Below are 12,304 nucleotides of genomic sequence, written 5' to 3' on the forward strand. Positions count from 1 at the left end.
ACTCTACTTAGCTTGTCTGTGAACTGTGAGACCTATGTAACCTAGAGCTTTGATACCAACTTGTCATGACCCGGATTTCCTACCCTCATGAGTCGTGATGGTGCCTACTAATGGGAGCTAGGCAAGCCAAACCTTAACTACTTGCTACACTTTCATTTTTGCTTCTTTTTAACAAACACAAGTCGATAATATGATAAAAGCGGAATTTTAAATAAATAAGCGGAAGTCAACAATTACGTATCTTAAGGCTACGTCTATTACAACGTTTAAAACATTAAATACCCAAAACCTGGTGTCACAGTGTCACAGACTGTCTAAGAGTCACTACTTACAAGGTCTAAAGAAATACAATACACTGTCTCTGATCAAAGGAAATGAAATAGGAAATAGAGATAGAGGGAGACGCCAGGGCCTGCGGACGCCTGCAGGTCTACCTTGGGTCTCCAGGTGGACTGAAGGAAGCACTCCAACTACTATCCAAAAGCTACTCCTAGATCTGTACACAGTGCAGAGTGTAGTATCAGCACAACCGACCCCATGTGCTGGTAAGTGCCTAGCCTAACCTCGGTGAAGTAGTGACGAGGCTAGGACCAGACCACCACATAAACCTGTGCAGTTCATATATACATACAGTGGAAAAGAAATACAGAAATAATCAATCAATGTGGGAGGGGGAAACATGTTGTGGGGAAGATAATAATTCCGAATAGAAAGGCATCAAGTAAGGAAAGAAACAACATAACTAAAATATCAATAAGGAAGCAGAAATCAACAATTGCACGGCATCACCCTTCGTGCTTTTACTCTCAGCCTCACCAAAGCAGTTATATAATAAAAATGTGCACGGCATCACCCTTTGTGCTTTTACTCTCGACTTCACCAAAACAATCATATAATCAAAATGTGCACGGCATCAACCTTCATGCTTTTACTCTCTTTCCTCACCATATAATCAATAGAATCGGCACGGAATGATACTTCGTGCGGCACGACATCACCCTTCGTGCTTTACAATCTTTCCTCTTAATAACAAACAATGCACGGCATTACCCTTCGTGCTTTAACACTCTTCCTCACCCAAATAGCAATCACAAGCAAAGGGGCAAGGGAATAAACAAAATAGTAATAGAAATCCCGGCAAGGAAACAACAGTTAAACAACTAAATCCTGGCAAGGAAACAACAATTAAAAAATTAAATCCCAGCAAGGGAACAACAATTAAATAATTAAATCTCGGCAAGGGAACAACAATTAAATCAACAATAGCCCGGTAAGGGTGACAACATAATGATCTCTTCTTTTTCTTAATTTTACTACACAATTCACTTCACAACTTGAGCCAATGCTCTAGAGGTTCGATTATCGCTTATACTTTCACAACTCATTTCACAACTCGAGTCAATGCTCTAGAAGTTCAATTTTCACTTATACTTTCACAATTTTGCTATACAACTTGAGCCAACGCTCCTCAATATTCATAAGTCACAATCCTTTCCACAAACTTTATACAACAATTAGAAATCTTCACCAAGGCATGAATAATACAACTAAATCATTAAAATCACAATATAAGACTCACGGTCATGCTTGACACCAACGTATAGATACTCGTCACCATGCCTATACATCGTACTCGACAAAAAGCAAATAGCAAATAGGATACAACACCTAATCCCTCAAGCTAAGGTTAGACCAAACACTTACCTCGATGCCTCGAACACAACTCAAGTTTCAATTATAGCTTTACCCCTTGATTCCACCACCAATCCGCTCGTATCTAGCCAAAATTTACTTAATTACATCAATAAACGCTAAATGAATCAATTTTTGAATGCATGAAAATGAGTTTTCCAAAGTTTTACCCAAAAAGTCAAAATTGCCCCCGAGCCCACGTGGTCAAAACCCAAGGTTCGAACCAAAACCCGATTACCCATTTCCCCACGAGCTCAATTATATAATTTGTTTTGAAATCGGACCTCAAATCGAGGTCCAAATCCCCAATTTTTGAAAAACCTAGGTTCTACCCAAAACACCCAATTTCCCCCATGAAAATCATTGATTTGAAGTTGAAATCATGTTAAAAGATGTTAATGATTGAAGAAAACTAGTTAAAAATGACTTACAATTGATTTGGAGAAGAAAGGTTGTTTGAAAAATCGCCTCTTATGTTTTTGGGGTTTTGAAAAATGACTGAAAATCTCATCTATTTATACCTCTCTCAGACCCTCTCCGCGGACCGCATAAAAAGGACTGCGGCCGTGAAGCTCCACCGCGGACCGAAAGAAATCGAGCGTGGTTGCGTAGCCTTCGCCTTGCTCACCGTGGACCACACAAATCCCACCACGACCGCGAAGCTTCCACCGCGGACCGCGAGACCTAGCTTCAGAGACCTGCAACTTCTCTGAATATGCAACTTTTTCCTAAGTGTAAAAATATCTTGAAACTCACCCGAGCCCTCGGGGCTCCAATCCAAATGTCGTACTAACTCAAAAACATTATATGGACTTACTCGTGTAATCAAATCATCAAAATAACCTGATGAACATCAAATTAAATCTCGAGATCAATGAAATTTTCTCAAAACTTCCTTAAACATAAATTTTTCAATTTAAGTCCGAATCACGTCACATGACATCCGTTTTTCACCAAATTCCACAAAAATATCTTAAATCATATATAAGACCTGTACAGGGCGCCAGAACCAAAATATGGGCCCGATACCATCATGTTCTAATCAAATTTCACTTCAAATTTCTTTAAACAATTCCAGAAAACAATTTCCCTTAAAAATTCATTTCTCGGGCTTGGGACCTCGGAATTCGATTTCGGGCATACGCCCAAGTCCCATATTTTCCTAAGGACCCTCCAGGACCGTCAAATCATGGGTCCGGGTCCGTTTACCCAAAATGTTGATTGAAGTCAAATTAGCTCATTTTATAATCAAAACTTATCATTTTTCACAGATTATCATGTTTAAGCTTTCCGGCTACGCACCCGGACTGCACACGCAAATCGAGGTGATTCTAAATGAGGTTTTTAAGGCCTCAGAATACAGAAGTTACGTTTTAAAACAAGTGAAAAAGGTCATCACAAAGAGAAGAAGGATTTCTTTTGTCTTGCTGATGATGGTTTCCTTATCTAGTTGAGAACCTATTTATAGGCACACGTGCATGGATCCATATGCTGAGAAAAAAGAATGTGGCAAATACAATTGCCACTTTTTAAAAGCTTCTTGCCATTTATATTTTCCCTTCTAGAAGGTTTGCCACATGTTTTTGGGTAAGATATTTGTTTAACAAAGGGCATTAAAATATTGTTACAGTCCCCCACTATTTTAAAGACCAATAAAAATAAACTTGCTGGATTTGTATGGTTCAAATGTAATAGGTTTGGTGTCTTCAAAACTATGAACCAAACTTAGACCAATAAAACTTAACTCACAGAATTACTGGTGAAATATAATATTTCTATAAACCAATAACTCTTGTTGTAAGTCAAAAATTTTGTTAATCATAATTTCACCCCTGGTATTTTGCTGGTCAATGTGTTCTTGCGCCCAATAGGCCATGTGTGTGCCTGGTTATTCATGAGAGCTCTAGAGACTAGGCCAAAATCTCATAGGAGCGACCCACTTCACTCTCATATAGGTGAATTCATCAAGTGTATACTGCTTTTATATACACCATCCATAAGGACTATGAATTTCATTAAGAGTTATAACCCAGCCTCTCAATTAGTAGCAGTCAAGCACTCTCTTTTAGTGCATCAGTGCCAATATCGACTTGTTATTACCCATATGAACCTACTTCATAGGATCTCCAATCACATAGGTTGGGTTACCATCTCTATTGATAACATGTCGGCCTTAACCCCATCTCTTTTGAGGTTTGAAGAATTAATTTTCTTCCCACAGGTTTAGTCAGAGGATCGGCCAAATTTATCTCTAACTTCACATAATCAATGGAAATTATTCCATCTCTCAACAGCTGTTTTATGACATCATGTCTCAATTTCATGTGTTTACTTTTACAATTATATGATTTATTCTTTGCAATAGCTATTGCCGCTTGGCAATCACAATGTATAGGTGTTCAATTTCTTTTGACAGTTTTAGATTGTGGTGCTTTGTAATCAAGGGCGAAAAGGAAGTTCATGGAAAGGTAGCTCACATACCTTTCCAGGCCTAATTCTTAATAATCACTTTAGCTCTTTCATACTTCTGACGTCGACTCATCTTGCTTGGAAGTCTTGCTGAACTATTGATTAACGTCCTTCAAAGAAAAGAGCGTATTTTTTATCCAGGCTCAGGATAAAAAGCTGGAGTCATGCTTCACATATCCAATTCAACAAGAGGCAATATGTCCTTCCTTTATTAAAGGGATATTAGCTAAGAAGTTTCTTAGCCACTCAGCCTCAGAACCAGCTAACTCTAGAGCTACAATGATTCCATAGTCGATCTAGCAATGATCGTCTATTTAGCTGATTTCTATGATATTGCACCACCACCAAGGGCGAATACGTTACCACTAGTGAATTTTGTCTCATCTGAATTAGAGATCCAGTTTGCATCACTGTACCCTTCTAAAGTATAAGGAAATTCACTATATAGGATACCATAATTCATGGTTCCTCTTAGATATTTCATTAGTCTATCTAATGCAGACCAATGCCCTTTGTTGGGATTATGAGTATATCTACTCAGTCTACACACAACATAGGCTATATCACGCCTTGTAAAATTCATTAAATGCATCAGACTCCTAATAATCTGAGCATATTTAGACTGAGCAATTGGGTCACCATTATTCTTTTTCAACTGAGAGTTAGCATCAAAAGGAGTGCTCACAGATGTGACATTAAAATATTCAAACTTCTTAAGAAGTCTCTCAACATAATATTTTTGAGATAACATTATTCCATCTTCACTCCTTATAATTTTAACTCCCAATATTGTATTTACTTCACCCAGATCTTTCATATCAAAATTAGCATATAGAAATAATTTTGTATTTTGCACAATATTTAAATTTGCTCTAAATATAAGCATGTCATCAACATATAGACATATTATCACATAATCATTGGCTACCACTTTAGTATAAACACATTTATCCACCTCAACTGAAGAAAAATCGTCTCTCAGTAAGACTTGATCAAATTTCTCATACCACTACCTAGGAGCTTGTTTAAGGCCATAAAGAGATTTAACTAATTTACAAACTTTATTTTCTTGTCCAGGAATGACACAGCCTTCAGGTTGAACCATGTAAATTTCTTCTTCTAAATCACCATTTAGAAAAGCAATTTTGACATCCATTTGGTGGATAAAAAGCTTATGGATTGAAGCTAAGGCAATTAAAACTCGAATAGAAGAAATTCTAGTCACTAGTGCAAATGTATCAAAATAATCTATATTTTGTTTTTGAGAAAATCCTTTTGCTACTAACCGAACTTTATATTTATCTAAAGATCCATAAGGATTAAATTTCCTTTTGAAAATCAATTTACAACTAATAGGCTTTGCACCAGGAGGTAAATAGGTTAAAATTCATGTATTATTTTTCAAAATAAAATCAATTTTAATTTTTATTGCCTCTTTCCAATATTTAGCATCTGAAAAAGATATAACTTCAAAATAATTTGATGGTTCATTATCGACAAGAAAAGTTTGAAAATCATTTCCATAAAAAAATATTCTTTCCTCGGCTTTTTGCTCCTTCTCAGTTCCTCATTAGAGGTAATTTCACTATTTGTTTCAACAGGTGTATGAGAAATTTTATCAGATAGTAGAAAAATATGTTCAAAGAATTCTGTATTTTTTGTCTCAATTATAGTATTGCAATCAAGAGCATCACTTTTTAAAACAAGAAATTTATATGTAGCACTATGTTCAGCATATCCAATAAGCATGCAATCAGCAGTTTTAGAACCTATTTTTCTCTTTTTAGGTTCGGGCAAAAGAACTTTAGCAAGGCACCCCCCACACTTTTAAATATTTCAAGTTAGATTTATAATCCTTCCACAATTCATAAGGAGCTTTGCCAGTTCTTCTATGTGGTATTCTATTTTGTAAGTGACATGCAGATAATATAGCTTCACCCCACAAATTATCAGGAGCATTAGAATTAACTAATATAGAGTTCATTATTTTTTTCACTGTTCTATTTTTCCTTTTAGCTACTCCATTTGACTCAGGTGAATAAGGCAGATTTACTTCATGAATTATTCCATTCTTTTCACAAAAATCATTTAAAGATAAATATTCGTCACTTCTATCAGATCTAATTCTCTTGACTTTTCTACTAAGTTGATTTTCAACCTCAGTTTTATAAGAAATAAAAGCATTAAAAGCATTATTTTTATTTCTAAGCAAATACAACTTAGTATATCTATAAAAATCATCAATAAAAGTCACATGATATCTTTTACCACCTCTAGTCATAGTCTGCTTTAAATCGCCTAAGTCAGTATGAACCAAAGATAATAATTCAGTTTCTCTATTTACAGAAAAACAAGTTTTCTAGTACTTTTAGTTTCAGCACATATTTCATACTTGTTAATATTATTTGAGTCCAAACTAGATATTAATCCTAGCGACTGCATTTTCTTTATATACGCCATATTAACATGTCCTAGTCTAGCATGCCATAAAGAAATAAACTCAACCATATAAGCAAAAGAAGATGCATTTTCATTGCTAGTATCAGAAATATTAAGCATAAATAAACCATGGTTATAATATCCATTGCCCACAAAATTATTATTTTTGGTCAATACGACCTCATCATTCTCGAAAGAAACCTTCACTCTAACTTTTCCTAATAATCCCACAGACACCAAATTGGTTTGGATATAGGACCATGCAATACATCACTCAATGCTAGAGTTTTACCAGATGCGAGTTTGAGAAGAATTTTTCCTTCACCAAGAACGCGAGTTGTTTTTCAGTCACCAAGATAAATAGTTTCTTTTCCGTCCTCAATTTGGGTGTAAGACAAAAATTTATTTATTTTTATCTGCACAAATGTGCTTAGTAGCACCAGAGTCTATCACCCAATCTCTCATATTGGCCACATTATTTATTTGGGAAATGACCGCAACAATTATATTATCCGTTTTAGTCAAATTTAATTTTGACTTAACAAGATTATCATTTATCCCAACTCTTCTTTTGCATTGAGGTGCATTTTTCTTAAAGGTTTTAATATTAGCATTGGATATGTAACCATGTCTATTCACATACCTGTATTTTGACATTAGTGTCTGCCAAAGTTATGGATGCAATAACGTATTTGCAACGGCATGGATATCTGGCAGGGCAGCTGGAACAGTAGCAGCGAAGATAACATCAAAATTGGTAGCACCATCAAAACTTTCTGCAGTAGTATTACTTGCCATAGTTTCTTAGATTGTAGAGAAATGACACCGAAAAATAACAATAATAATACTGCAATAATATTATTTGTAAGTAGCTACATGTCACGACCCAGATTTTTCACCCTCGGGAGTCGTGATGGCGCCTACTAGTAAAAGCTAGGCAAGCCAATCATTACAATTATCTTACCTTTTTTATTTTTAATCCTTTAACAATTGTGAATTAACATTATAAAAATAGCGGAAATAATAAAGCGGAAGAATGAATTGTAACAACTTAAAATAATACCGATACAGTTCCATAAACATAAGCTACCAGAACTGGTGTCACAATCTCACAGACGGTCTAAGAATACTACAAATAGAGGTCCGAATGATAAATACAAACCTGTTTCGGAAATACATAAAAGAAACAGTATGGAAAGATAGAAGGAGACGCCAAGTCCTGCGGACGCCTGCAGGACTACCTCGGGTCGCCTGATGGACTGAAGGCAGCAACCTCACTGCGGTCCAAAAGCTGCAGCACCGGGATCTGCACACAGTGCAGAGTGTAGTATCAGCACAATCGACCTCGTGTGCTGGTAATTGCCTAGACTAACCTCGGCGAAGTAGTGATGAGGCTAGGACAAGACTACCAAATAAACTTGTGTAGTTAAATCATATACAGCAAAAAATAAAGGCAAAAATTTACAGTTAAGAATATGAGGGGAAAACATGTTGCGGGGAACATCAAGTAACAACAGAAAACCAATAGATAAATGTAAAGAACACCATAATTCGATTTCATCAAGAATCAGGAAATCAAAAACAAGGGCACGGCATCACCCTTCATGCTTTTACTCTCGTCCTCACCATAAGAATAAATATAAGGCACGGCATCACCCTTCGTGTTTTTACCTCACATAATCATGGCACGAAATTATCCTTCGTGCATTATCACTCATATCATGGCACGGCATTGTACATCGTGCGACACAGCATCACCTTTCGTGCTTTTACCTCACAATATTGACACGGCAACACCCTTCGTGCATTAACACTCTCAAAATCATACACGGCATCACCCTTCGTGTTTTACACTCTTCCTCACCCAAGCAATAATCACAAAGCAAATTTGGGCAAGGGAATCAATAATACCACAATAAAATCCCGGCAAGGGAAATAGCATATCAACAATATCCCGGCAAGGGAAACAATATCATGAGTAATAACATCACGGCAAGGGAGATAATATCAAAAGCAATAACATCCCGGCAAGAAAGACAATATTATAAATCTCTTCTCTTTTCCTCAATTACTTCACAACTCAATTCTTAACTTGAGTTAATGCTCTACAATGTTCAATTACTAATAATACTTCCACAAGCCTTGTTCAACAATAGAAAATCATCATATAAAGCATGAACAATATGAAACGGAGTCACATTAATCATAGTATAAGACTCACGGGCAGGCTTGACACCAACGTATATACTCGTCACCATGCCTATACGTCGTACTCAACAATTAACACATAGCAAATAAGACATAACTCCTAATCCCTCAAGCTAAGGTTATACCAAACACTTACCTCAATGCCACGAACACAATTCAAGCCTCAACTATCGCTTTACCTCTTGTTTCCATCACCCATTAGCTTGTATCTAGCCACAATTTACTTAACCATATCAATAAAGGCTAAATGAATCAATTCTAATGCATGAAAATAGATTTTCCAATGATTTTCCCAAAAAGATAAATATCGACCCCGGGCCCACATGGTCAAAACCCGAGGTTCGAACCAAACCCCATTTATCCATTCACCCACGAACTCAAATATATAATTTATTTTGAAATTGGACCTCAAATCGAGGTCCAAATCCCCAAAAATTAAAAATCATAAGTCTACCCAAAACAACCAATTCCCCCCATGAAAACCTTTGATTTTGATTTGAAATCATGTGAAAAGATGTTATAGATTAAAGAAAATGAGTTAGAAATGACTTACAATCGATTTGGAGAAGAACTTTTCTTTAGAAAATCGCCCAAGAGAGCTTAGGTTTTGAAGGAGTTTGAAAAATGAAGAAAAATGCGTCTAAGTCCAAATTAACTAGTCGCAATTGCGACCAGGGTTCGCAATTGAGAACCCCTTCAGGACATGCTATATTCGTAAATGTGAAGAATCTGTCGCATTTGCGACCAAGGGAAAATTCGGTCAGCTTCGCATTTGCGACACCTTCGCATTTGCGATAAAAGTGTCACATTTGCGACCAAGGCCTGCCCAGGCTAGGATCACATTTGCGACACCTGGGTCGCAATTCCCATGCCTGAGAACTTCGCAATTGCGAAGCCTGATCTCGCAATTGCGAGATCAGAGGCCTGGGCAAAAATACCAGATACCAGCAACCTTTCCTAAGTCCAATTTCACTTTATGGCCTATCCAAAACTCACCCGAGCCCTCGGGGCTCCAAACCAAACATACACGCAAGTCCAAAAAATTATACGGACTTGCTCGTGCAATTAAATCATCAAAATAACATCAACAACTATGAATTAAGCCTCAAATTCATGAAATCACTCAAGAATATCAAAATTACCATTTTCTCAACTATAGGTCCGTTTTATTCCAAACCAACTCCGATCCTTACCAAATTTTACAGATTCAACTTAATTATTATTTCAAACTTGTATCGGGCTCCGGAACCAAAATACGGGCCCGATACCATCATGAAAATATATCAATTCACTTCTAAAAACCTTTATATTTTCTAGAAAATAATTTTCTTTAAAAATTCATTTCTCGGGCTTGGGACCTCAGAATTCGATTTCGGTCATACGCCTAAGTCCCATATTTTACTACGGACCCTACAAAACCATCGGATCATGGAACCGGGTCCGTTTACCAAGAATGTTGACCAAAGTCAACTTTATTCAATTTTAAAGGCCAATTTCCTTATTTCACTTAGTTTTCACATAAAAGCTTTCCGGAAACACGCCCGGACTGTGCAAGTAAATCAAGGTGAGACAAAAAGAGGTTTTTAAGGCCTCGGGACATAGAATTTATTTTCAAAACGAGTGAGGGTCATCACATTCTCCACCTCTAAAACAACCATTCGTCCTCGAATGGACATAGAAAAGAAGTACATGAATCGGAGAAAAGATGGGGACATCGGCTCGGCATATCGGACTCGGACTCCCAGGTCTCTGCCTCAACAGGCTGACCTCTCCATTGAACACGAACAAAAGGGACACTCTTCGATCTCAACTAACGAATCTGCCGGTCTAGAATGGCTACCGGCTCCTCCTCATAGGACAAGTCCTTGTCCAACTGGACAGTGCTGAAGTCCAACACGTGGGATGGATCGCTTTGATACTTTCGAAGCATGGACACATGAAACACTAGATGCACGGCGGATAAACTTGGCGGCAACGTAAGTTTGTAAGCCACCTCTCCCACTCAATCAAGGATCTCAAACGGGCCAATGAATCTAGGGCTAAGCTTGCCCTTCTTTTCAAATCTCATCACGCCCTTCATAGGCGACACCCGAAGCAACACCCGCTCGCCGACCACGAATGCCACATCACGAACCTTACGGTCGGCATAACTCTTTTGCCTGGACTGAGCTGTACGAAGCCTATCCTAAATAATCCTGACCTTGTCCAAAGCTTCCTGAACCAGATCCGTACCCAACAATCGAGCCTCTCCCGGCTCAAACCATCCAACCGGAGATCGACACCGCTTACTATATAAAGCCTCATAAGGAGCCATCTGGATACTCGACTGGTAACTGTTGTTGTAGGCAAACTCTGCTAAAGGAAAAAATTGATCCCACGAGCCTCCAAAGTCAATGACACAAGCTCGGAGCATATCCTCCAAAATCTGAATAGTCCGCTCGGATTGCCTGTCCGTCTGAGGATGAAATGCTGCTCTCAACTCGACCCGTGTGCCCAACTCACACTGAACTGCTCTCTAAAAATGTGAGGTAAACTGCATACCTCGGTCTGAAATGATAAACACGGGCACACCATGAAGATGAACAATCTCCTGGATATAGATCTCAGCTAACCTCTCGGAAGAATAGGAAACTGCCACAAGAATGAAATGTGCTGACTTAATCAGCCTATCAATAATAACCCACACTGCATCGAACTTCCTCTGAGTCTGTGGGAGTCCAACAATGAAGTCCATAGTGATACGCTCCCACTTCCACTCAGGAATCTCAATTTTCTGGAACAACCACCAGGTCTCTGATGCTCGTACTTTACCTGCTGACAATTCAAACACCGAGCCACATATGCAACAATATCCTTCTTCATCCTCCTCCACCAATAATGCTGGCACAAATCCTGATACATCCTAGCGGCTCCCGGATGAATAGAGTACCAGGAAATATGGGCATTCTCTAAAATCAACTCTCGAAGTTCATCTACATTAGGCACACAAATACGACCTTGCATCCTCAAGACTCCATCATCTCCAACTGTAACCTGTTTGGCACCTCCGTGCCGCACTGTATCTCTAAGGACAAGCAACTAGGGATCATCATACTACCGATCTCGAATGCGCTCAAATAATGAAAAACGAACGACTGTGCAAGCTAACGCATGGTTGGGCTCAGAACATCCGACCTCACGAACTGGTTGGCCAAAGCCTGAACATCCAAAGCAAGCGGTCTCTCAGCGACCGTAATATACGCAAGACTGCCCATACTAGCTGACTTTCTACTCAAAGTATCGGCCACCACATTGGCCTTTCCCGGAAGATATATGATGGTGATATTATAGTCTTTCAATAGCTCCAACCACCTTCTCTACCTCAAATTTAGCTCATTCTGCTTGACAAATACTGTAGACTCTTATGATCCGTGAACACCTCACATGACACGCCGTATAAATAGTGCCTCTAAATATTCAGCGCGTGAACAATGGCTGCTAACTCCAAATTATGAAC

Source organism: Nicotiana tabacum, chromosome 5 (genome assembly GCF_000715075.1).
Source record: "Nicotiana tabacum cultivar K326 chromosome 5, ASM71507v2, whole genome shotgun sequence".
Classification (NCBI taxonomy): Eukaryota; Viridiplantae; Streptophyta; class Magnoliopsida; order Solanales; family Solanaceae; genus Nicotiana; species Nicotiana tabacum.